At 49.2% G+C, this 24,614-nt stretch overlaps 1 protein-coding gene across 2 annotated transcripts in view; it reads right to left on the minus strand.

The window, feature by feature from the left end:
* The window catches only part of INPP5A (inositol polyphosphate-5-phosphatase A), a 236,767-nt gene that overhangs the window by 178,055 nt on the left and 34,098 nt on the right, over window positions 1–24,614 (minus strand). The gene's annotated exons all lie outside the window — the stretch shown is intronic.

A 24,614-nucleotide genomic window follows, 5' to 3' on the forward strand; every position in this document is an offset into this window, starting at 1 on the left:
GCCTCAGCATCCTCCCGTTAGCAGCAGTTATGGCACCAGCTGCCTGCAGGCAAATAAACAGCCATGAAATCGCGGTCCTGCTCTCTTCTTCCATTGACTGTGTTATTTTCAAATTGTTGCTTACAACTTTAAACTTAATAATTCACATTGACTGCTTGCTGTATGAAGATTTCCCCATAGGTGGCTATAAAGATTTCTAAGTAGGATAAAAAAAAAAAAAAAATTGGTTTTTTTGTCTCCAAACCTATAAAAGTCATCCAGTTCTGTAAGCCTACAAAGTCTACAAAAGCTTTTTGAAAGCTGAGGGGAAAAAAGCGCCACTTTTGGCCCTTGTAACCATCACCTCCCATTTATTGATCACTCCTTGACAATTCTGGAATTCAGACATTATTGGTCAAGAAGGTGACATTTCCACTTCTTAGGAACAACTACTTTTCCTAGCGCTGAACTTTCTCAGTATTTCCCATGGAAGTTTCTGCTCTCGGCGCGGGGGCCAGGCACCAGCCAGAGCCTGAGGCCCCCGTCCCGCGCCCGACGCCAACGGGGCTGAACCTTGGCCCGAGCCTGGGGACGGCTCAGATTAACACACCCGGGAACAACCATCCCCGTCTGCCCCCCGCGCCCTTCCCCTTGTGCAGAGCCAGGGCAAGGGACCGTGGGCAGAAGCGACAACTGAAGGCAGCCACACAGGCAATAAAACAGTCCCCCTAAAAATGCCGTCTCGTCAACTGCTCATTTGGCAACGCAACTCTTTTCCTACTCATTCTGAACTTGATGAGACAACCCACTGAGGAACAGTAAGGAAGGACTGTTGCTTTTATAGAAGCAGCAACAAGAAAACAAGCAAACCGGGAGCTGCGCTGAAAGTTATGAAGATAGCACAGGATTTAATGATCTGCTGGGTTTTTTAACCACTCTACAAAACAGATGCGAACTGGGAACGTGCTTTGTGTATGATTTGTGTGTGAGCTAAAACAAAAGGCCAGATTCAAACTATCAAGAAAGCAAGATCTTGGGGATTTTTAAATTTGTAATTAAATTTTTCTGCTAGTTATGAGAACTAGATCAGCGAGTCCTGCATGAGGCACCCAGCAGACTTCAGCAGTGCTGTGTATTTGTTTTCAAAACAAAGTATGGCCTTACTCAGTAGGTAACAGGCAATTCTCATGTTAACAAACAAACCCCACGCGCTCCTCATTTCTCTTTATTTTATTTACGCCAGTCGCAAGATGTCCTGGGGACCTCTTAAGTTTTAAGAATAATTTAAAATTAACAGAAGTCAGTCACTTCTGTAAACGCACTAAAACAAACCAAACCCCACTTCAGTCTGTATTTACAGGCAGGGGCTAAGCGACGGGTGACAATAGCCCAAAGAATGCAAACCCCAATTTGAGGCAAACGCGCTCCAGAGCGCAGGACTCTTCACTGAGACCTCACCTAGTCTCAGACACGGTCTTTCTAAGTTAAGCACAAACAGAAGACTTTTATTTACCATGTTTTGAGATTTTCAGTTAAACCTGAGTGCGAATCTGTAAATAAGGATGGCACAGCTATTCATGGCAATGTATACTAGCTATGGCTTTTTAAGGGAGAAAAAATTGCTACCAATCAAGAATATGTAAAGCAAGTTATTCATACTTGAGGAATCCCAGGGGAGAAAATAAAGCACAACCTTACTTTTGTTTTTGTATACGACTGCAAGCAGTAGAAGCTTCCCCATTTGCCAGGTGACTAAATGAAAACATTGTAAGATTAAACAGGAGAAAACCCAGTACCTCAGAGGGAAGCTGACGAGGCCACTCCAGGGCCCTCCAGCAGCTCCGCACCTACCTCCCATATGCTGGGCAAGAGTGTTTTTGAGAAATCAGATCAAATCTTGAAAAATTTGCTAAACTAAACCCTGAACAGTGACAGCAGTCCCTCAGACGAGCACCTCCAGAGGCTCCTCACAGGGCACAGCAAGCCAAGGCTTCCCCAGTTCTCCTACGATGCCCCACTCCCCTGCCCAGTGCAGCACCCAAAAGCAACGTCTGCCACAAGGAGGAATAATGATTTCCCTCCTGGGAAGGGACCAGGGGGTACTGGATTTTGTTTCCTGTGCTCCTAGTCCTCCTGAAGCCCTGGGTCATTGCTTGCAGCGAGTGTCACGGGCATGTAGCTAGAACTTCCAGCAGTAAGACACCACCAACATACCACCTAACATGGACTCATGTTGAAGCAGCAGGAAGAGGCTGAAGGAATGCACGACCAGAGAGCCCCAGCTCTTAGCGTCAGCTCTGCCACCACAGCTCTTGGAGACGAACTGGGGATGACAGGACCTTTCTCTGTCTGGTGGTCCCACAAGTCACAGCAGAAAAGCCAACGACGCACCTGCTTGTTCCACCTCCACTACCCAGCCTGGGACGGGACGGCTCTGAGATCCCTGGATAACAGATATTATAAGTGGAGAGCATCACTGTATCGATCCGCACCTCCCAATGGAGGAGATGCAAATACATACAGAAAACTCATAGCTCCCTAGGAAATTCAAGATCTCAAACCTACATGAAACAAATCTACAGCAGCTGCGTTTTGAAGGTAGACCAGGAACGCATTTTGAATGTAAGCAGGAGTCAGCCACAAGCAACGATTAAGATAAAAGCTGCTAATAGCACTCCTGTTGCCACATTTAGCTATTATGGTATCTACCAACTCCTGTATTTGTGAAAAAGCGGGAGCAGCCTGAAAACAGATTCATGCGGAGGAACAATGCTCTGGAGTTTGGGTTTTTGGTTGTTTTTAAAAAAGGCTTTCTTCTTCTTTTTAACCCCAACAGTCACTCCCTGGAAGCTGATGGCAGATATCCTCTATGGAGCTGCTGTGCACTTTCTCCAGGTGCATTGAGAACTTTGGCTTAGGAAGAAAGGACACCATCCCACCAACGGCCTGGACAACCTGCACCCGACCCCTTGTGAACAAAATTCAGCACAGCTCCGCACCCTGCCAATATAACCCCTCCCGACACCCAGTGTATTTTGAATCTGCTGGCACAGGCCAGCGTTCAAGCAGAAAGAGGAAAAATGAATTCAGGTCACTAAGTAGAGGTACACCTAATTTTACAACTTCACTTGCCTGCACAGCCCTTTAAACTAATTAACAACAGAGAACAAAGTCTCGGGGGGGAAGGCATTTATAGAAATAATTCCAGAACTAAGCCAGGTATGAGATGAAGGGAAAAAAACACACCAAAAGCTGTAGGACCTTCCCAGTGTCCTCTGTCCTTTCTCCTACCCGAGCAGCACCACCGCAGTGCCAGAGCTGCGGCGTCGGGAGCGCTCAGGGCCGAGGGGTGTCGGAGGGACGCACCGTGACAAGGGCCCCGGGAGCTGCGGGGTCAGGCCCATCCCAGGGGGGCTGAGGAGCACTGCCACCATCCCGCCCGTCATCCTGCCCCGGGGATGGCAGCGGGGAGACACGGGACCAGCCAAAAACGGGCCGGCAGCTGAGCACCCAGCTCCACAGGGAGTTTTAAACAAGTTAATTCTGCACAGGGTTGTTAATTGCACTACAGCTGGCAAGAAGCGAGATCATCACAGTTCACAAATGACATTTTCTGAAACAGGTGCCAGCAGGAGGCAAAAGCCCCATGAAATAACATGAAAGGGACAGAATAAAGCTCTCACACCCGCAGATTAATTCCTTCTGGGATCCCACAGGAAGGTTTGAAGAAGTGATGAGAGAAACACAAATCTGAGCAGGAGAAACAGCACTGGAAGATGCCAGTCGAGTCCCTTGGCAGGTAATTTCAGGAGATGAAGTGCTAAGGAGGGCGCTGGGGCTGCCAACAAGGGCCCCTCTTGCAGGGCCGGGGGTTTGGTCTGTCCCATGGCAACTGTGACCGTCACCTCCTGGCTCCGCGGGAACCCCACCGGGAGAAGGGCCCTGCCACGCTCCCGACTGCCGTGCCCTCCTCCTCCTCCGGTCCCATGGCACCACCACATCCTTTCCTTCTGTTTTTACCACTCTGTGGTAACATTCTGTAATCTAGCTTCGAAATCCTCCCTGGTCACCTCCGTAGAGATGAAATAATTTTAAGTTTTGAAGGACTGGAGATAACAATCAAATGGAAAGGTAATTTATCTTTCTCTTATTTTTCTGTCTAAAAATAGGCAAATTACATTTCAGGTCTTCCAGACTCTTTGGCCTTCTTCCCATCCCTTCTCTCCACGCTCTGTCCTTCATTAAATTACCTAATTCTTTTTGTAATGTGACTGAAATTAATCTTTTCCTTGTCCTCTTCAGCACTAGCTTCTTTTATACCCACCCACTGATGAAGCCATTTCTCCCCACTCGCTAACCCAAACCCCACTTCATCAGCCTCCTTGTTTCTGGCAGCCCCCCGTTTGCCCCAGGCCCTTCTCCCCCGCCACGCACCAGCTCTGCTCGTGCCCTCGGGGATCTGCCAGAAAGATGCAAGAGAAAGGTCTGAGCATCCTTTCGGAAGGAGTCTGTCTCCCGAGCGCCAAGTGCTTCTCTCTCGCACCATCCTGCCCCAGTGCCCGGAGAGCCCCCAGCTGGCTCCACACAGCCTCCAAAGGTGCTGGTCGCGAGCCCGGCAGATGCGCACAGGCTGTCTCCTCAAAGCACACCAAAGCTTGGGGGGTTCGCTGCTCTTCGGGCTGTGCTGCTGCAGTTGATCCTAGCAAACAGCCCAAAGCCCTGAGGAGCCCGGTCCTGGTTTCATCCTACCGTTCCATCCAACAGCACACGTTCCAACTCAGAGCTGCAAACCCTAGCCCTCAAAACAAGCACAGCTTCTTCCCTCAGCACAGGATGGACACGGAGCTGTTGGAGCGGGGCCAGAGGAGGCCCCGGAGATGCTGGGAGGGCTGGAGCCCCTCTGCTGTGGGGACAGGCTGAGAGAGCTGGGGGGGTTCAGCCTGGAGAAGAGAAGGCTCCGGGGAGACCTTCCAGCCCCTTCCAGGCCCTAAAGGGGCTCCAGGAAAGCTGGGGAGGGACTTCCTGAAAGGGCATGTAGTGATAGGATGAGGACAAAAGGTTTTAAACTAAAAGAGGGAAGATTCAGACTAGATCTCAGGAAGAACTTTTTATTCTGAGGGCAGTGAGCCCCTGGCCCAGGTTGCCCAGAGCAGCTGTGGCTGCCCCATCCCTGGAGGGGTTCAAGGCCAGGTTGGACGGGGCTTGGAGCAACCTGGGCTGGTGGGAGGTGTCCCTGCCCAGGGCAGGGGGTGCCACTGGGTGGCCTTTAAGGTCCCTTCCCACCCAAACCGTTCTGTGATTCTTTCCAGTCTGCAGAACATATGGAACCCATGTTACAGTAACAGGACACGCGCACTGCTGGTCCCTTCAATTAAAAGCTCTTTTGACCTTTTCCTGGAATTCCAAATGCCACTAAAACCATCTCTTTTCATGCCTAGTTTCCATTTGAAGTCTATTTATGTCACACTGGTTACTGTATTGGTCAGGCTTATAAGAAAAACTAGTAACTTGCAGATGCATGGATACCACATGAGCTGGTAACATCCCGAAAACAAGCAGCTTTTCAAAGCGAACATACAAGCAGTCTCTCTCCTCCCCAGTGTTTCCATTTCCTACAAAATTACACCCAACAGCCAAAAGAAAGCTTTAAGCCTGTTGCAAAAATATATTCAGACAGGGAAGAAGTCTTTTCAAAAAGGGAAAAAGAGAAAATATATTTAGACAGGGTAAGAAGCCTTTCATTCAAGAAGAAAAAAAAGAAAGCGAACTAAATGAAACCAAATTAACAGCCTGGAAAAATTCTTTTTAGTTTCATTCAGAGGGAAATGGAAGAAAGTAGATGAATTATAGAAAGCAGGTTCTATTTTGTGAAGTTTATTTTTAGCTAAGAATAGGCTCATTTTTTAAGCTAAAAGAAAAAATTCTTGACTCACTTTGTGAAAACTCTCTGAACTCCAAAATGAACACAGAAGAGAACTGGCTGGCTGGACTTTGCACGCCAACCTGAACGGGAAGTACCACCAACCCCAATTTCTAAATGCCCGACTTAAAACAGCCCTACGTGGAGGGAGGGGTCCCCAAAACCCTGAGCTGGAAGGTTTCTTGGCACCGCACAGCAACGCACCGGCCCTACCCAAGTCACATCCTCCACGGGGGCAACCCCAGGCAGCACACAGCCTTTTTCAGCTCTTCCCTTCGATCTATGCTCCACCCAGAGAAAAATGTGAAATTGAGGATATTTTTCCCTGCATTTGCTGTATTTGGTTTCCTACTTATTTAATGAAAAACAAAACCTTTAATCAAGCTCTGTTTGACCACAGTTACCAGGCTTATTCAAAAACTGGTTTCAGGTCCATCAACATGACTGTTACATCGATTCCACTGATTTGTTTAGATTAAGATTTTTAGATCAAGAGTTTGAATCTCCTATGCTATCTTTAGAAGTTTACTGGCTACTTCTTGACATTTATATTCAGAGGCCTATTTGATTTAAATTCTTTTTTCACCTTCAAATAGAGTTGTAACTACTCTCCTTGCTATGCTTTAAACATCGGACTGCACAGATGATGCTGAAGAAAACGCACATCGGATGGGTACCGTTATTGTGGTGTTCCGTACCGACTTTAGATTCATAGTTGACAAACAAAGAGATGATACCCTGTGCGTTACGTTCACGTTATTGGTTTACCAGACTTCAAAGTCAACGTAGACAAACCAACCAGGATCAAACAGGAAAACAAGAATTACTCATGAGTCTGAAGAAAACTTCTAAGGAAAAGTCCAAACCTGAACTTTTACTTAAATGCTATGGGTTTTTTACATGCATTTGCACAGACAACTTCCAAATACAAATGCAGTGTCACAAGCTTTCCCGAGTTGCAGCAGAAAAATATGCAGCTGAAAAAAATGGGGTTTTGGACACACAAGTCTTTCTTTGTAAAGTTTAGGGCAGTTTTACTCCTGGGCTGAGAAAAGCAGTGGCTTGTTGGATGCTGAATCAAGAGAAATGAAGACACAAAAGTACTGGGGGAAATCGGTGTGTTAGGGGACAGGAGGAGCAAGGAAGAGGAAGGGACTGCTGCCCACCCTTCCTGCTCCGTGGGATGCTGGGTTTCCCTGCCAGTGCCAAAGGGGACAGGCACAACACAGAGGGCAAACACCGAGAAGCGAAGATGGTCTGTGCTGGTGGCGGCCTTGTGCCTGAAGAAGGGCATAAGTCTCTGCGTCCAGAGCCCTGTCCCCCTCACGGGGAAGGGTGGCAGAACTCAAGGACAGCAGTACGTTACCGGGGCAGACTAACGGACGGGCTGTCCTGGACAGAGGACGGGCTGTGCCGGCACCAGAGTCGCTGCAGGGTTGGGCTGGCGTTTCAGGACTGAGGTCCCTGGCGCAGCGGCATCTCAAAGGGGCACTGGAAACAACCGTCTTGGTCTCTCCTGTTCCACCTGACATGCACTGAGTACCTACTAAAAATGCAGTAGCCTCCTATTTTGTTTACCTTCTTCTCTGTTGATCTCCCTTCCTGTGAGTGTGTCTAAATCAAGACACAATACACGTCGGGAATACAAAAAGAAACCGAAGCAGTTACGGCTTCCTGTGGAGTAATGCAGAAAACACGCTGCTGGCAGCCTCAGCACGGAGAAAGGCTGCAGGAACGCGGGCGACGCAGCTCTAGAGAGCCCGAGACAGGTAACAGGCTGTGGCCCAGAGCCGTGCGCTCGCTAGCACACATCTCCAGCAGGAAAAACTAAAGCCTGGGCATCCTGTCAGAAAACATCAGAAGCTGAACGAAAAATACTAAGTGTCTACTACCTGCTTTGAAGGCTAGGTGTTTCTAAGTAACTGAAGCTGTCTGCGAACTACCCTGTACACAGGACACACCAGCACCTCTCGACACAGGGGAAACCACGCGTGCCTAGGCCGCAAGAGGCACCAGCAGACAGACCTCCCCAGCCAGGGACGCTGCGTTCAAAACCCAGGAACACTCAAACATAGGAAATGCAGCCTAAAACAATAACAGCAAAGGGTAATCCGTTAAAAAGTAAATAAACTATTCTGGCCCCATCTTAGGGAAGCATCAGGAATGATGTAGTTGAACTGAACAAAAGTGATAAAGCAGTGATCAAGTGCCTGCATCTTCAAAGGAGCTGGAGGTAAAGACACATACAGTACAGTTGACACCAAGACCAGAATTAATCTCGCCTTTAACGACACAAGAGAGGGAAGGGGAAAGAGCCACCTTTCTTTAACTCCTAAAAAGTAACGGTAGCACGTGCTGTCAGGACTCCAATCTGGACAAAATCTCCCAAAACTTCAGGACCTCACTGACCTAGAAACCAACCTAATATGTTATGAGAACACCCTAAAATAAACAAACAAAAAAATCAAACAGACCCCCACAAAAGGAAGGCTAGGAATGAACATCTCGTGAGCAGCAGCCGAAACAAGCTCCAGTTCACAGCAGCTTCAGCTGGTAAGGCCGATTACTGCTTAAATAGTGCTTAAAAAAGCAAAACAACATCTTGCCTCTAAAACCCAACTTCAACAATTGCATCTTGCACCACTGAAACCAACTGTGCTCTTCACAAATGGTTTCGACAAACTTTGGCTTCTGAATCGCCAAGGCACTGATGTGACCATAGACGTCCAAGGCACAGCTTGACAGCGAGACACGCGGGAAGCGGACTCGCGGGACACGCTCTAGAGCACAGCGTGCGGCAAAGCAAGGAGCACCGATACACTTAGAGCACAGAAGCACAGCTACAACAGCACATGGGAGAGAGACCACAAAGAGATGCTGAGTCTCTGTTAGAGGAAGCAGCAGAGGACCAACCTTTGGACTTCTCCCCCTCTACTCCACTCTCATGAGACCCCACCTGGAGCACTGCGCCCAGTGCTGGAGCCCCTACTACAAGAGAGATACGGACGTGCTGGAACGTGTCCAGAGAAGGGCCACGAGGATGATCAGAGGGCTGGAGCACCTCTCCTATGAGGACAGACTGAGAGAGTTGGGGTTGTTCCGTCTGGAGAAAAGAAGGCTCCGAGGAGACCTTACAGTGGCCTACCAGTATCTTAAGGGGGCCTCCAAGAAAGCTGGGGAGGGACTTTTTAGGATGCCGGGTCATGGGAGGACTGGAGGGAATGGATTAAAACTAGAGATGGGTCGATTCAGACTGGACGTTAGGAAGAAGTCCTTCACCATGAGGGTGGTGAGACACTGGAACAGGTTGCCCAGAGAGGTGGTGGAAGCCCCATCCCTGGAAGTTTTTAAGGCCAGGCTGGACGGGGCTCTGAGAAACCTCATCTAGTGGGATGTGTCCCTGCCCAGGGCAGGGGGTTGGAACTGGATGATCTTTAAGGTCCCTTCCAACCCAAACCATTCTATGACTTCAGGGGAACTTGCCGAGAACAATTCTGCAGAGAAAGGGCTAATACATCCACAAGCAGAGACAGTGACTGGCCCCTGGATGTTAGCCTGGAGATTTTTAAAGCGGAGAGTCCTGGCCACAGTACCACGTGGGGCTCAGTCCTGCCATGGATACTCGCACTGAGGATCAGGACCACAGCCTCTCCGCACGGCGCTGGAACAAGCACCAGCACAGAACATCAGGGATCGCAGGATGTGCACGGCCGGCCACGGCAGCAGCTGCCGATTGACCCACACATGGAAACCGTGTCTGCCGACTGCTGATGGATGCAGCCATGGTTGGAGTGACCCAGCCAGCCCACCCTACAACCAGTCACCCCAGCATTGCTCCTGGAGACAGGCACTGGACACCGGCATTTGCAGTGAATTAATTTCAGGCAACACGTGACTGCTTGAGTGCACAACTGCACGTAACGCAAGAGCGTGGCACTGCACGCAACTGCGAGCGTCTGCATCGTCTGCAACCAGTGGGCACGTGCCCAGCAGTGGAACCAGAGCCTGCTGCAGCAGCTCGGCCTGGACCCGGGAGAGATAGAGACGCCTCCCAGCACGCTGCGGCTGCGCAGGGCCTCGGGCATGGAGAGCAGAGCAGGCTCACGCAGGACGAGGGTGAACACAGGAAGATCAGAAACTTTACCATGGGGAGGATGAGCCTTCGCAGGAGAACACAGCATGCAGCGATGTGAGAACTAGTGATACATGGCATCGTGGTAGTGTGATGGAAACAGCTGAAAGCCCAGGTCACTGGTCAGATAGAGGATAGATCACGAGCACCCAGACATGGCCCCTTCTGGTGTGACTACGACAAACAGGACTCCACGGCTGAAGCGCAATGCTTGCTTCGATGCCAGAGAGCCTCAGAGCAGCCACTGAGCAGAAGAGACACAGCGTCATGCCTGTGAGCAGAAGCACCATCACTGAACACCACCCACAGCACCTACAGAAAGCAAACCTCACTCCGGACACAGGAGATTCAAATAAAAAAATGAATTAAAACAAAAAATACTTCCTATTAAAGAAGAGCATCTGTTAGCAAAAGTGTCCCCAAATGTAGTTTATTTTGGGGGTTGGGGTGTACAAAGTGCTGTAGCCAGTGCCCTTGTACTTTAAGGGAGGGGGAGGAAGAGGAGAAAGCGACCCAGTTGCTGTGCGTTGACCACTTACCCATCCCGACCTGGCCTGACAAGAATAAAGCCTGTTCAAAAGCTTCTCTAATTTGTGCAAGTGCTTTTTTTCACCCTGCTGTGTGCAGATCTCAGTGTCGCTAGCACAAAACACTGGGCCACTCGACAGAGCCATGCCTGACGTTTCAGTCCAGCCCCGTGGGCTCCTCGGCCCTGGCCAGACCTGTGCCCGGGCCAACACCGCAGCCGAGGCGCGTATCGCGGCACACGTGGCCGCAGCCTCCCGCTGCCGGGTGCTCGGCAGGTGAAGGGAGAGGTGACCTGAGGGTGCCCGGGGGCAAACAGCAGCTCCCTGCAGGCAGGACATGACAAGACAGCGAGGGGGGCACAGCACCAAGAGGCTGCACCCTCAGAGGACTGCCAGCGTGCTTTCCTGCCCCGCAGCTCTGTCCCAGGGTCTCAATGTGGATATTCAGGAGCGCCTCCTAAACTCCATGGGCAGAAGGGAACAGAAAGTCCAACCAAGAATACCATTCAAAGAAAAACGGAAAGGGAAAAAAAAACCCTACCATGACAAACCCCACACCAAAAAAAGAAAACCGCTCATTAGCAACAGAAAAAATAAAGTTTATGTGACAAAATTGAAATTGGTAGTTCAGTGTGAACAATGCCTGCATTAATAAAGGACGATTCAAGGGCAGTGACTAAAAGCAGTCTATCATTCATATGAACAATTAAATCTCAGGAAAAAGTTTATGAATCACATACAATACACAAGTTTGTAACACAACATTTCTAACTCCCAAGTGCAAAGAAGGAAACTGCACCCAGAGCATATTGCCGCAATACAGCATTAGAGCGAACACCAGGCGCTGCACACGGCAGAGGGGCAGCACCACCCCGGAGCAGCCCTTCTGCGAGATCTGCCCCTCGCCAGCCACCAGCGCCATCCGCGCGCAGGGAGAGCAACCGGCGGAGAAGCCCATGATTTGTGTATGCTATTACTTAGCAAGACTCCGGTTCAGCAACTCATTCGAACGTGTTTGTGCCCATCTCCGCAGGAAGCAGAACGTGCCTGAGCCGCAGCACGGGTTCGACGCTTTGTGGAGGGGACTGGGCCAGTTGCTGCAAGAGGGAGCGATGCGGGGCTGTGCCAGCGGGTTTTTCACCTGCGTGAAAAACGGGTGCCACCTGCGGGGACACCCGGTACCTCCAGCCAAGCAGCTGCCCTGCAGAAAGACAGCTCAGCAGCACGACGGGCTGCGTTTGGCACCGCAGGAAGGCGGCCGCTTGCCCTCGGCAGGCAGCAGCGGCAGGGAGGCTCCAACACAGCCCGCCCGGGGCTGGACCCCAGGGACGGAGACACGGAGCAGGGAACAAGACCCCCAGCTCCCCCCCGCAGGCCTTGGCAGTACCCGGGCTGGAAAAAACACTTCACATGAAAAACTGCTTAAAGCGTGAGTTGTCAGCGCCAAACTTCCTTCGTACGCAGCGCTGCGGGATTTATCCAGCTAATACCGTCTTACAGGCTTTCACAGTCAATTAACGGCTGTGCCTGCCAAACACCTGGGAAACACATTCCCAGCAGCCCAGAACAGCGCGAGGGAGAACACACAGCCCTACTGACAAATACCCAAACGCTGCTCTGGCCCTTCATTATTCATGTATGCCTTGACTGACAGGGACTGCTAACGAGCCAACTCACAGCTTTAATAATGGATATAATTCTATTATTTTAAAAAATAAATGGCTTGATAAACCCAATGCCATGCACAGAGGCACCCTCTTTCCTCAGCCTATATCACTTATACCAAATAATGTCTTAAATGGGCAATGGTGATACAAGAGTCACTCTAACCATGGGCTGTAAACAAAATAAACAAAAAAAAAAAAAGGAAAAGCAAACATTTCCTCTTTTCCTTCATAATGCCATACTGCTCACATATATGTACGAACAAAAACCTAGTAAAGCAGCAGACTTAGGAAAGGTGGTGTATATGCATATAAGTGCACACACACAGAGACATACATGGGTGTGTATTTACATATACACGTATATATTCCAAACAAAGCATCCGTATGTGTCCCAAGTCTATTGCTTTCTTAGTTAACCCAGTGTCAGAGAACAAAAGAAAGAGACTTCTCTCAACACTAACGAAGCTCAGCTTTCAATTATAAAATTCCCACACTATAATTAATTGAAGATACACATTCTTTCATAACTATTTTTTAGTGGAGTTAAATAATAGGTCATTTTCTTAAGGATTACGTTACACTGAGATGGAGCAATAAGACTTTCAGACATCCAGAATTGTTTGTGTAGAAAATAACACAGCATGTCTGATGGCAGCAAGAGCAGGTTTACACAGGTCACAGAACCATGGAGTGCTTCGGGTTGGAAGGGACCTTAAAGATCACCTGGTTCCAACGCCCCTGCCCTGGGCAGGGACACCTCCCACTGACACACATCCAGATGTAGCCTTAGAAGAAGCGAAGTTAGGCCACTTTAAACAGCATGTTTTCTGAAGGCGGGCAGCACACGGACGCCCTTCGTCCCTGCCGCTCCTGGGAACCGGCCGCAGCCGGCAGCCCCTGCGCACGGGCTGTCTCCGAGCACGCACTGCGACGGAGAGCGGGCCTCAGCCCCCACTGATGGTCTCCGTCCACATCCACCTGTAGGGTAAATCCTGCCAGCCTACCCGCAGCACAGACACAGCCGATGAATAAAGATTTACAAGTAACTGCAAAGACTGGAATGAAAAAAAGCCACGAGTCTTAACTATCCTGACCCTGGCGAACTCCCAATGTATTTCACATTTGACTTCTATTACCGGCATCTTATTGAAAGATTAAAGGCTATTTGAATAACCAGTGTGTTAAGAGTATTAACAACAAGAGTTAATCCAACACCCAGTATTTACAACATCACACAAATCATAATTGTCAGCAAATAGCAGCGATTAGCCACATTAATGCACTCAAGTTTTCAACCACTTTGTTTCCTGATTTTGGAACAGCACGGGGAAAACAGGCCTTATGCTGAAAAAGAGTGTAAATAAAATTAATTTGCTCTTGCACATGGATAGATAAAACAGAGCTCTGGCAATATTCACAATCACAGCCACCACCAGGGTCTATCTTGCATATTTGTAGAGTTTCTTTATTTATTTATTTTAAATTAGACCTTTAAAAATTCCCCCTAGGTTTAATATTGGGATAATTACTTGTTATCTACAGCAACTATGTTTTTTTAAATGTACATGGTATGAAAACATTTGTTTTTAAGGATCTTAAAAACAAATAAGTTTCAAAAGTGAAATCTACAACATGCTGAAGTGCCCCTCTTCTCAAATCCCACCAGAACAATCACTGAGCCAATGAACTTTGAAAAAGGACAAAAAACAAAACAAAACCAAACCCCACGCCCCCAACAAGACCAGAAACGAGACCGGAATGTATTTGTTAATCCCTGGGATTTGAGAGTCTCTTCTGCAAAGCCTTGCTTGTGCTCCAGGTGCTTTGCAGCACAGCCCCCGGGAGCAACGCTGTCCCAACACGCGTCTCCCAGCTGCGCGGAGGTGGGCATGGACCCACCAGCCAACGTACCACCAAGTAGCAATTAATGGGTCATCAGCGTGTGGGCACCGGACCCGCCCACCGCAAGTAATCTCTAGTAAGCTCTGAGGCGCTCAGCGAGCAGAGATCTTCCTAGCAAGCAAGGTAAGCGAGAGAAGTTAGACGTGAGCTAGATGGAAGAAAAAGAAAATCCCTGTCATCACCGACAAGAGCCTGATAAAGAAGATGGTTCTCTGAGCCAGGTCAGAGTGAGATGCGTTGAGAGCTGTAACCTACCCTGTAGCTGTTGCTGCTACCACAACATTTGAATTTTCCTACGTCCAAGTTATGACAGGGACGTAGTTAAAAACTCAGGAGATTTTTAGCTGCAGAGCTCCTATGAGGCAATGATGGCACAACAGGGAAAGCAGCCACTAAAGCCAATGATCAAAACAGTTCTTCCCGCAGGCTAGGTGTTATGGAGCCTCGAAGATATCGTACGTATTTCGTTAATCCTGCTGGCCGTGAGAGTGGCACACCTTTTCACGGATGCACTGTGCTGGTGGCTCGAAGCAGCAATGCCACAGACTGCCAGTGCTCCCACGCAAGGAATAAATGCGCCGGCGAGAGCACCACAGCTCAGCCAAGCCCTCCTACGGCTTTGCGACACCGGTGAGCCCGACGGCTCAGCGGTAACTGCGGAGTAGGAGGCCAGTATAAAATATTGTCCTAAATTAATAAGGTAGAATATGTTCCGAGGAAAAAAACAAATGTAATATTATGTAAATGCTCGCTTTTGTAGACAAGAGCTTTCATGAACTACAGCTCAAGAGCTCAAATTCATGAGCTACATGCACTGGTGTACAGCAGTGTACCAACTACCCCAAGCAATAAACGCACTTTCCTCGAGACATACCCACATTTACGAGCTAAACGCCTTTTGACAGGGGATGAAAGTCCGAGGCTTTCCCAGAATCGTTGCAGAACCACTTTGAGGACTACCACGGCAGCGATGTGCACCCTGTCAGTGAGGCAGCTCCAACGCACCCTATTAAATCTGAAGAGATCTTTCATGCCAAAACACCCCAGTCCTAAGAACGGCAGTCAATTTACTGCCGAGTGACGCATGCGGGATGCCAAAATGCAGTTCATCACAGTAAAAGAACTAGGTAGTGATCTTAACGATGTGTTTGATAGCAGAGGAGACCACGGGCAAGTTGTTTACATCCTATTTCAGAAATAAAGCGATGAGGGAAATACTTAGAAATTAATTAAAATTTGATCTAGAGTGGGTTTCCAGTGTTACTTTCTTCCTTCTCCTTACTGCTCTGTGTGTTTCTGTAACAAGTGCACCTTCGATCAACAGCCCAGTGACCCACACAGGTTACTCTCAGCTTTATTCAGAGCCACCACAGGGACGTGCCAGCGCTGCGTTGGCGTTGCGGGAGGGAGCGGGGTAGAGGGGGTTTAGAACAGACAGTGACCTCCCGCGGGGTGAACCATCTGCCAGCACGGCTCCGTCAACACGCAGCGTAACGCTCTGCTGAGAGAAAGCATCTGCTGCTGCAGAGGAGCTGCAGGGTGGGCAGCGTGGCATCAGCAGGGTACGCCGCAGCCTGGGAAGGACCCGAGACAAGGCACACGCAGCCCAGGGCGAGGGCAGAGCACCCAGCCAGGCAGGGCTGGTCAGCCGCGCATCATCGGGGCTCAACAGCGCCCGGCTCCCGGGAGCTTCATGGCACCAAGTCCCCAGGACCTGGAGCCCCGAGTAAAGCACGTGGTGATGGCAGGGCTCAGGAGTCACCTCAGCGGCCAGCACCAAAGCTGCTCTGGTCAACATCCCCTACCCGAACCACGGGGCACCACACAACTCCCGCAGCACAGCTCGCACCCTTTAACGGCCCCAAGCACCGGGCGATGCTAATTCAGAAGGTGATCGGGACCCCACTTCCCACAAACAGAAATCAGACCTGCTAACACCCCCAAAAACACTGAGGCTGGATTTGGCCCTGGTGAGACCAAGGACCTCTGTGCACCGTGGAGCCCCAAACTCTTCAGGCAAGTTGACTGTGCTGTAACCTCCCTCCAGAGTCAGCTGGCGTGAGGGGAGGTGGGGGCTAATGCCATTTATGCTGTGCCTGGGCCACTACTGGCAGCGGGAAAATGAGTCTCTGCCAAATTCTGCCCCGACAGGAGACTCAGACCAGGCTGCTCTGGGTACCTAATGAAGGGCTGAGCACATGAGTGCTGCATGACCAGGACGCCAACTCTCTGGAGAAGGTACCAAAATTCAGCGTGGTCTCATTCGTTAGTTGATGGGACCTGAGGGGTCTTCTCCTGACTGGAGCAACCTCTTCCACTGCTGTGTGTCACAACCAGGTGTCCCTAAGCAAAATGAAAGGTTTGGGGTTTGCTTTACACAGGAAGGATGGGGGGAAAAACTCAACCAACCGAAACAAAAAAACCCAACCCAGCCCAGCCCAGCCCAGGAAGCAGCAGCTGCCCTGTATGTTGTTACTGACACCTTGGTTGTGCAGCAGGGACAGAAGGGGAGCCCAGTCCTCTCCCTTCTTGCACCTTCAGGATCCTCCAGGAGGAGGTTTATGTGCTACAACTGCACTCAACATGCCACTTGCTCCAAGAAGAAGAATTTTAGAAGAAAAATATCTAGATTATTTTTTTTTAATGGTAAAAATAAAGTATACTAGGAGAAATAAGTCTCCAAAGCCATGGACAACTGACAAGAAACAATTTAGAGAAACAAAGTGCTAAAAGGAAAACAGTTTTGCTTGATTTTATTAACATTATTGATGCAATTTCTAAGAAGCCAAAGCAGCAAAACCGACACATGCAACTGGAAATAACATCCTTGGTATTCTGTTAAGTTCCCATATAAAAGACCATCAGATATCTTGCACATCAGCAATCTTATAAAGATGTAAATTGTCAGAGACATATGTACAGCCCTTGGTGAAGTGTTTTATCCAGTCCGTTTTAGCTTAAGCAGAAGAAAATTCTCAAATGAAATACATAAATACTTCCCTGTTCCTTTTAAAATGGATGCACATTTAAATCTGGCATTGATGTTCACAAACCTAAGTATCAAGCAATATTGCAATAGTGATTTTAGATGCCTAGAATTTTCATTTCTCTAGTTCTTTATTTTAGTATATAAATCTTAGGGACTGTGTTTGGGCCCCAATTACAGCAAAGAGCCTCTTGCTTTATAGATCCATTAACAGTCCTAAGGCCCCAGGGCTTCTACGCAGAGACTGGACGCACAGTCAGTTTCTCTAGTTTCACTCAGGATATGCCTTTAGCAACAGGCCAGGGCTCAATCCTCATGTTACCAGCGGGAAATAACAACCAACCAACCCACCCCTAACATAATACGTTCTGAAAGTGAAGTTTTTACTAGTCCCCCACCCCTCAAAGAAAAAGAAATGCACTAGAGTATAAAATGGGAGTTTTAAGCAGCTTTCATGGAAGAAGAAAATAATGAATAAACACATGAGATAAAAAAAAAAATACATTCTAAATACTGATTTGTGTAACACTTTGTTAATTCCTATGAGGTTCCTACAGTGTCAAAAAGGCAGCATTATGGTAATTTTGGAATTTACATAAATACTTAATTGAAACGAGCACCCACCAGGCAGCACATTAGAGTTCACGTAAAAGGACATCTGTTCACTACTGCACAGGAGCAGGGCAGGCAGAACCCTCAGAAAACACTTCGTACCAACGTCCAGGTGTAATGGTAAGGGCCAACTACAAAACAAAGTTTTCAACTCTGAAATCATACAGATAATTGGGTATTCACAGACAGTTTTCCCATTCAAACACTCCTGCTGTTTGTTGTTAGGGAGAGGCAGAAGTGAAATTCACTGCTGTCACGGAAGTAATCCTTTTTTTCCACTTCCTTTCTGAATTTCAGTCCCCACAGAAGCTAAATGGGGAAAAAGGCCACCAGCTGTCTGACGAAGCAAATACACGATGCCCACCGCCACTGCCCCGTCCTGCCCGCTCCCTGCACCCTCCCGGCCCACTGTGGGCACTGGCCCAGGTTGCCCAGAGCAGCTGTGGCTGCCCCATCCCTGGAGGGGTTCAAGGCCAGGTTGGACGGGGCTTGGAGCAACCTGGGCTGGTGGGAGGTGTCCCTGCCCAGGGCAGGGGGTGCCACTGGGTGGCCTTTAAGGTCCCTTCCCACCCAATCCGTTCTGTGATTCTATGATTAATAAGGAAAGCAGGAATATTTTGTACAGAATGCTGAATGATTCGGGTCTCTTCCGTCTGGAAAAAAGACGACTGAGGGGGGATCTTATCAATGCTTATAAATGCTTAAAGGGCGGGTGTCAGGAGGATGGGACCAGGATCTTTCCAGTGGTGCCCAGCGATGGGACAAGAGGTAATGGGCACAAACTTGAGCATAGGAAGTTCCACCTAAACCTGAGGAGGAGCTTCTTTGCTGTGAGGGTGGCAGAGCCCTGGCACAGGCTGCCCAGAGAGGTGTGGAGTCTCCGTCTCTGGAGACATCCCAAACCCGCCTGGACGCGTTCCTGTGCAACTGCTCTGGGTGACCCTGCTCTGGCAGGGAGACCTCTGGTCTCCAGAGGTCCCTTCCAACCCTACCATTCTGTAACTCTGCGAAGAGCATTATTGGGATATTCCATTTTTTAAACATGCTTCCCAAATCAGGCAGCGGTGCAAGAAGAGTTGGAAACACCTAGGGAGGTTCTAATTGGACACCAGAGGAAAGTGTTTCACAACGAGAACAATCAGCTGCTGGAATGATCTCCCCAGGGAAGTGGCGGGTTCCCCAGCACCGTGTGGCTCCGGCCATACCCACCCGCGGGGGCACAGCATGGCTATTGGAGGGATTAAAATCATATGCAAAGCTTCCTGAGCTCCTGCACGGTAAACGAGTCACCCCAACACCCACTGGGCGCTCACCTGCCAATGCAGCTGGGGCACGCGTCCCGGAGCACTCCCGGCTCCTGGGCATGGCCCCGCACACCCTGTCCCCTCCACCGCACGGGGACAGGCTTGGCCTGTCCACAACTCCATCCTGAGACGGAGCCTATTTTTACAGCCACTAATAAGGGAGAGGAAAACAGATCCCATTCACCAGGGAACACATCTGCTGCTCTCGGAGCTCGTCCTACCCAACCCTGCCGCTCCGCACTGAAAAAGCCGATTTTAACTCCTTGGCGCTAGAGCGCTTCCCCTGCGCTCCATGGCACCGAGCTGCGTTAGGAGGACTGTGTGCGTGGCACACACTACAGCCGCTGCCCTCAGCACATGCACCACACGCCGGGAAGTGCCTGTACAACCACACAGTCACACGTCACTTCGTCAGCTCCCGACAAGCCTCCGTTTGAATTGGTCCTGTTCCCCCCTTCCAGGGGAAGGCCTAATTCCAGCTACAGCAAACGTGCCGAGAAGTACAAAGGAGGGGGTTACAGGCCAGAAAAGTTCTTTTACGTTGATGTAAATCATCCAGGCTTTTCATTTAGCCTTTTTCGCCATAAAGTTCAAAGTAAAAGTCAGCTCTCATGTGGGTGAGTTTCCACAGGAAATCCTGCCCTTCGTTCACTCTTATCCCTAAAGAGAACAGTTTCCTCTTGCTTGAAAGGCAACTGCCTCGCGTCCTATGCCACAGTGAATACTTCTTAATACTAAATATAGATTGTCAAGGAAGGAAACGTCAGGCAGACAACAAAAGCGAGGAACGTTAGCAGGCACTGTGGCAGATGGTGCAGGCTCTCCGAAAACACGCCTGACCATGAGAACACATGCTCCGTTAACATGAAGAAACTGCAGACTAATGAACAGCAGAGATAAGAACTTTTTTCTCCAGTTTGAGAAAAATCAACCGTTGCTTAAAATAAATTCTAAAAAAACCCAAAGCAACAAAACCATTCACGGATCAGAAATATACCCAATTAGCACCCCAGCCTTGCATGATCGTCTGACTGTTCCTCATCACGTTCGTGGATATATAAACCTGTGACATTTTATTTTTTCAAGCAGACAGACTTAGTCCAGCTCTGTAAGCCCGCACCTTTTATTAGCCCGGGAAGCCCCACACGCTGCAGGGAACACCGGCTCAAAATCACAGGTGCCCCCTTCCCTGCAGGTCCCCTCGCAGCCCCAGCCCGTGGTTTCTCAGCCAAGCCCTCGCAGTTTCGCTTGAGAAAGTGAAACCGTGTTCATAACAAACCATACAAGACCTAAGCCTTTTGCGTGACCCACTCCACAGCCAAACCCACAACACGCATGGTGCCATCTCATTTCAGTTCTGCCTTCCAGCTGTCCCACTGCCCCACGCCGCAGAGGACAAACGAGCATCGGCATGAGCTAAACTGGAGGCTGCTGCATCTGTTTGGTTATTTCCCCCAAAGCCCGGCTGGGGCTGGCGGCTGCCGTGGTGCTTGTGGGTACCACAGCCCCGGTGATGCGCTGGCCCCCTGCTCGCCGCTGCATTCCCCACACCGCCCTTCCTCCAGCTGCAGGCAGAGACGGCCCCTCTCGCACTAACTTCTCCAAGCCCGTCCCCACACAGGCTCCTCCCGAGCTCCTCTGCCTCCAGCCATACGCTCCAAGACCCCTCGACAAGAAAAACAAAGATAAAGAGTGCGTTTCTTGTGTAAAATAAATGTAGGCATCAACTCAAATTGAAGATCCAGTCCAGAAGTCTTTACTTTTACCCAAAGAAGTCCAATAGAGTTACCTGAGAACAACCCGAGATCACAAAATGAAGCTTAGTTTGTTCCCTGGTCCTACCATATATGGTTAAAACGAGACACTTTTACTCACTGCCAAACTGACAGGCGCAACGCAATGTTCCTAGAGCAGACCTCTTTCCGTACGGCAACAGCCTCACCGCAACTGCCCCCACCCCAAACCCGTCGGCTCTGAGGCTACACCCCAAATGTCATCCTCCCCTCCTTCTGTCTTTATAGGCAGTTAGCTTATTTTTCCTTGTTTTTAATGTTGAAGTATTGATACACAGTTATCCAACTTCCATTTGTCTTCCAACCAAACTCTTCAAAAACTGTTACATTAAATTTCCATTTTTTCCTGAGTATGACTATGGATACAACACACAAGGTCGTTAGGATCACCACCAGAGGGAAGTATCAAAGCTTTCGTTACTCTTCAGGAGTAACGTAACGTACAGTATTAGCACCACCTGAATAAAGGTTTAATTTTAATATATTATTAACCAACTCTTCAAAGAAAATTATCAAGCTGACTGTGCATTTGCAGGTGTGGACAGATTAATCAATGAATTAAGTTATTTTCAAACAAGTATGACCAGTGGGCAGCCAGTGGGCTTTCCAGCCAAAAAACCTCTGGCTGGAAAGCGGCTACCAAAACCCAAACTGGCGTTTCAAAGAGAAAAACTGTCAAAGCAAGCTTCACCGGATTTTTCCATAGCTTTCCATCTTAATTTCCCTGCAAATTTTCCATTCTTTAGCCAAGAAACTTTTTGTTTGAACCTGACCAAAACCAGTGACAGATGTTAATGGGTTTTATTTACTGGGTTTCTAACTTTCACTGTAACCCTGCGAAACAAAAATGGAAATTGAGCTAAAGCGTTCCCATTTCCACAGCTGACCTCACATCATGCTTTGCAGAATTAGCGCCCAAATTACCTTTCTGCAGATTCTTACCGAGTAACAGGGAAGGATCACATTAGTCAGCAAGCAAACGGTACAGAAATTAAAACACTTTTACAATATACCTGCCAAAGCGAACGGACTGCCTTCAAAGCAGGAGGTTACGCACAGAACTAAGGTTACTGCTGCTCAACCCACGCAACGGCACTGGCAGCTTACAGGCGTTTATTAGGCAGCAAGTACAATCGTTGTTGTTAGCGCCTACAACTGCATTGATCGCCTCAACACTCAGTAGTTTTTGCTTTGTGTTTGTGATTTACGCTTTTTTTAAAAAAAAAAAAAAAAAAGAAAACTCCAAATGCCAGGTGAGTACCTCAGTCATTATTTCTATGAAAAATGTAATTTCTCACAGGTGGATACAGAAAAAAGCTTGAAAACATGACGCAAGTGCTCTCTGCGGTGTGACAAGCAGGAAGCAGGTGAGTAAGCCTGACTCCCAGCGTCCGCAGCAGTTACAGTTCCGCGCGGGGGGACGCGCCAGCTCCCCGACACCGCACTGCTCATCCTGCTGCCCCTCGACACTCCGCAAACAGGGCAGGAACACCTCCAACTCCAGCCCCAGGCACGGAAACAAAACTATTCCACAGCACGAGCAGCGACGCGGCAGGCTGCACAGCTGTACTGAGCTCCTGGGTGCTCAGGGGTATTACTTCTGCAAAATTAATTTTTCAAAGTGTCTTCCTTGTAAAAGTGAAAACCAATCTATTTACCATGCTTTATAAAACAGCTTTTTGAGATATGTTTAATATTAAATAGCAACTAATTTTACACCAATGAAATCACGAAGGGTAAAGCAGGACAGTAAGCTGGATAAGGAATACACTGCTGCCACAAACAACGGCGCAGATGCAAAGAAGCCGCGGTTGGGACAACGAAGAGCTGCGCTACGCCAGCAGAAGGTGAGCAAGTTCTACCGCCTGACTTACTGCCCCCGGCGACTCTCCTTCGAGGTTTCTGTGATCTGCTTCCCATCTGACTGCACTCCTCCATCCGCCTTTACCTTGCCTCAGCTTCTCACGTCCCAGGTCACCACTGGCAGCGTCACCTCCCGTCTCATCTTCCACCCACCGTTTCCCCCATCACCCCCTCCGCTCCCCCCGCTCACGGAAACCTTGAATTACAGCGAGGGGGAGCGCCAGCCCCCGGCGTGCCAGCAACTACAGACGGACACCTGAGGGGAAAAGAGACAGCCTGTGCCCCAATGCATTTGTTATATATAAATATATATAGATGTGTTATATATGTATATGCAAATATGACTTTAATTATATTTTAACTGTTAAAAATATAAGATTACAGGGAGATCAGCAGGCCAGAAGTCCGCATGGAAGGCTGCTGTTTTCAGTACACAAGCTGTTCAACTCTGGTCAAACTTTTGCACTGCCCCCTTGAAAGCTTTTAAGAAAGTTTTGAAGATTTTTACGAGGAGGTTTCCCAAACATAAGAAGCATCCTGGGATAGAGCAAAACTGCGTCTCCTGGCAAATGCAGCGGGGGAGCAACCAAGACGGGAAACTTTGGCCAAACAAAAACAAACCAACCAACCAGGAGCCAACCCCCCACTATTACTCGACAAAAAACGTCTCAGGAAGGCTGCAGAAAACAAGGGAATTTTACACTAAGCCACACAGCTTATTCGCAAAATAAGAGGATGTGAAATAAAGGAAGCGGGTGAAGTTCTCTGTGACAGACTAGGAGCATTATCTGTGCAAGCGCAGGCTGAACAGACGCTAGGCGAGACACGACTGCATTCATCACAGGTAGGGAAAAGCGTTTTACAGCCATCAGGATGCAAAACAACCACCCAAACAGGAGTCAGGCAGCAGGAACCACCATTAGCCCAGACTGCACGCAAAATATTAGCAAGATTACGACTGAGCCTGGACTCGAGGAGCCAGGAAAATACTGTCTGCATCAGTGTGGATAAACTACTCGTGTGGGACTCCAGAAGAGATTCACAAGCTCGTGGGGGAAGACGCTGTTGCTAGAAAGCTTCACAGATATAAACAGAAAAATAAAAATAGCCAGGCTTGGCAATATACAAAACCACAGATAGAAGAACAGAAAAATATACGCAGAGGATCTAGAAATGTTTTCCGAATCACAAAAAGCAGAACCTCCCAGTTTATAGCTGCACCCACCTGCACAAGAACCTGCAGATTCAATGCTGTGAGGAAGCCTGGCCCCAATTCCACCATTTCTTGCCTGTTTTTGTAGAGCGCTGTAGCCTCCTAAGGCCATTCCTGCCAGATCCAAGTACTGGCCAAAATAAGAGGCCTAAGGCCCCGTGCTTTCTGCAGGAGCTGCGCCCAGCCCCTTGCTGGTGTGGGAGGGGGGCTCGCAGACACCCCACCCCCCCCGCCCCATCCCCGCTGTACTCACCCCACAGCGTGACAGAACGCGGGACCGGGCTGCCCAGGGAGGCCGTGGGGTCTTCATCCTTGGAGCTGCCCAGCCCCTGGGCAGAGACCCCCGAGCTCCCGCCAGCCCCAGCCCTCCTGCGCCCTGTCTTCAGACTCTCACAGGTTTTTTTCTTCTCCCCCCACAAAATCGTGGCCGGCGGGTTGCCAAAGGGACAACTGTACATATTCACCCAACTGTCGACTGCACACGGAGCAACCAGCATTGGGGTTGGGCACGTGGATCCCCCTTGCTGAACTTCCACCCTTCCTACAGAGCTTGCCAAGCTCCTTCCAGCCCCCTTACTGCCCTTTAGCCGCGGGAGACATACACCAACGCCAGCAGGGGACCCCCTCGCTGCTGGAGGCTCCCCCCCAACATCAGCCTCAAAATAACCAGCGTGGGAACCGGCGAGTTTAAAAGGATGTGCCACAGAGAGCTGTGC

This window comes from Chroicocephalus ridibundus, chromosome 6, assembly GCF_963924245.1.
Source record: "Chroicocephalus ridibundus chromosome 6, bChrRid1.1, whole genome shotgun sequence".
NCBI lineage: Eukaryota > Metazoa > Chordata > Aves > Charadriiformes > Laridae > Chroicocephalus > Chroicocephalus ridibundus.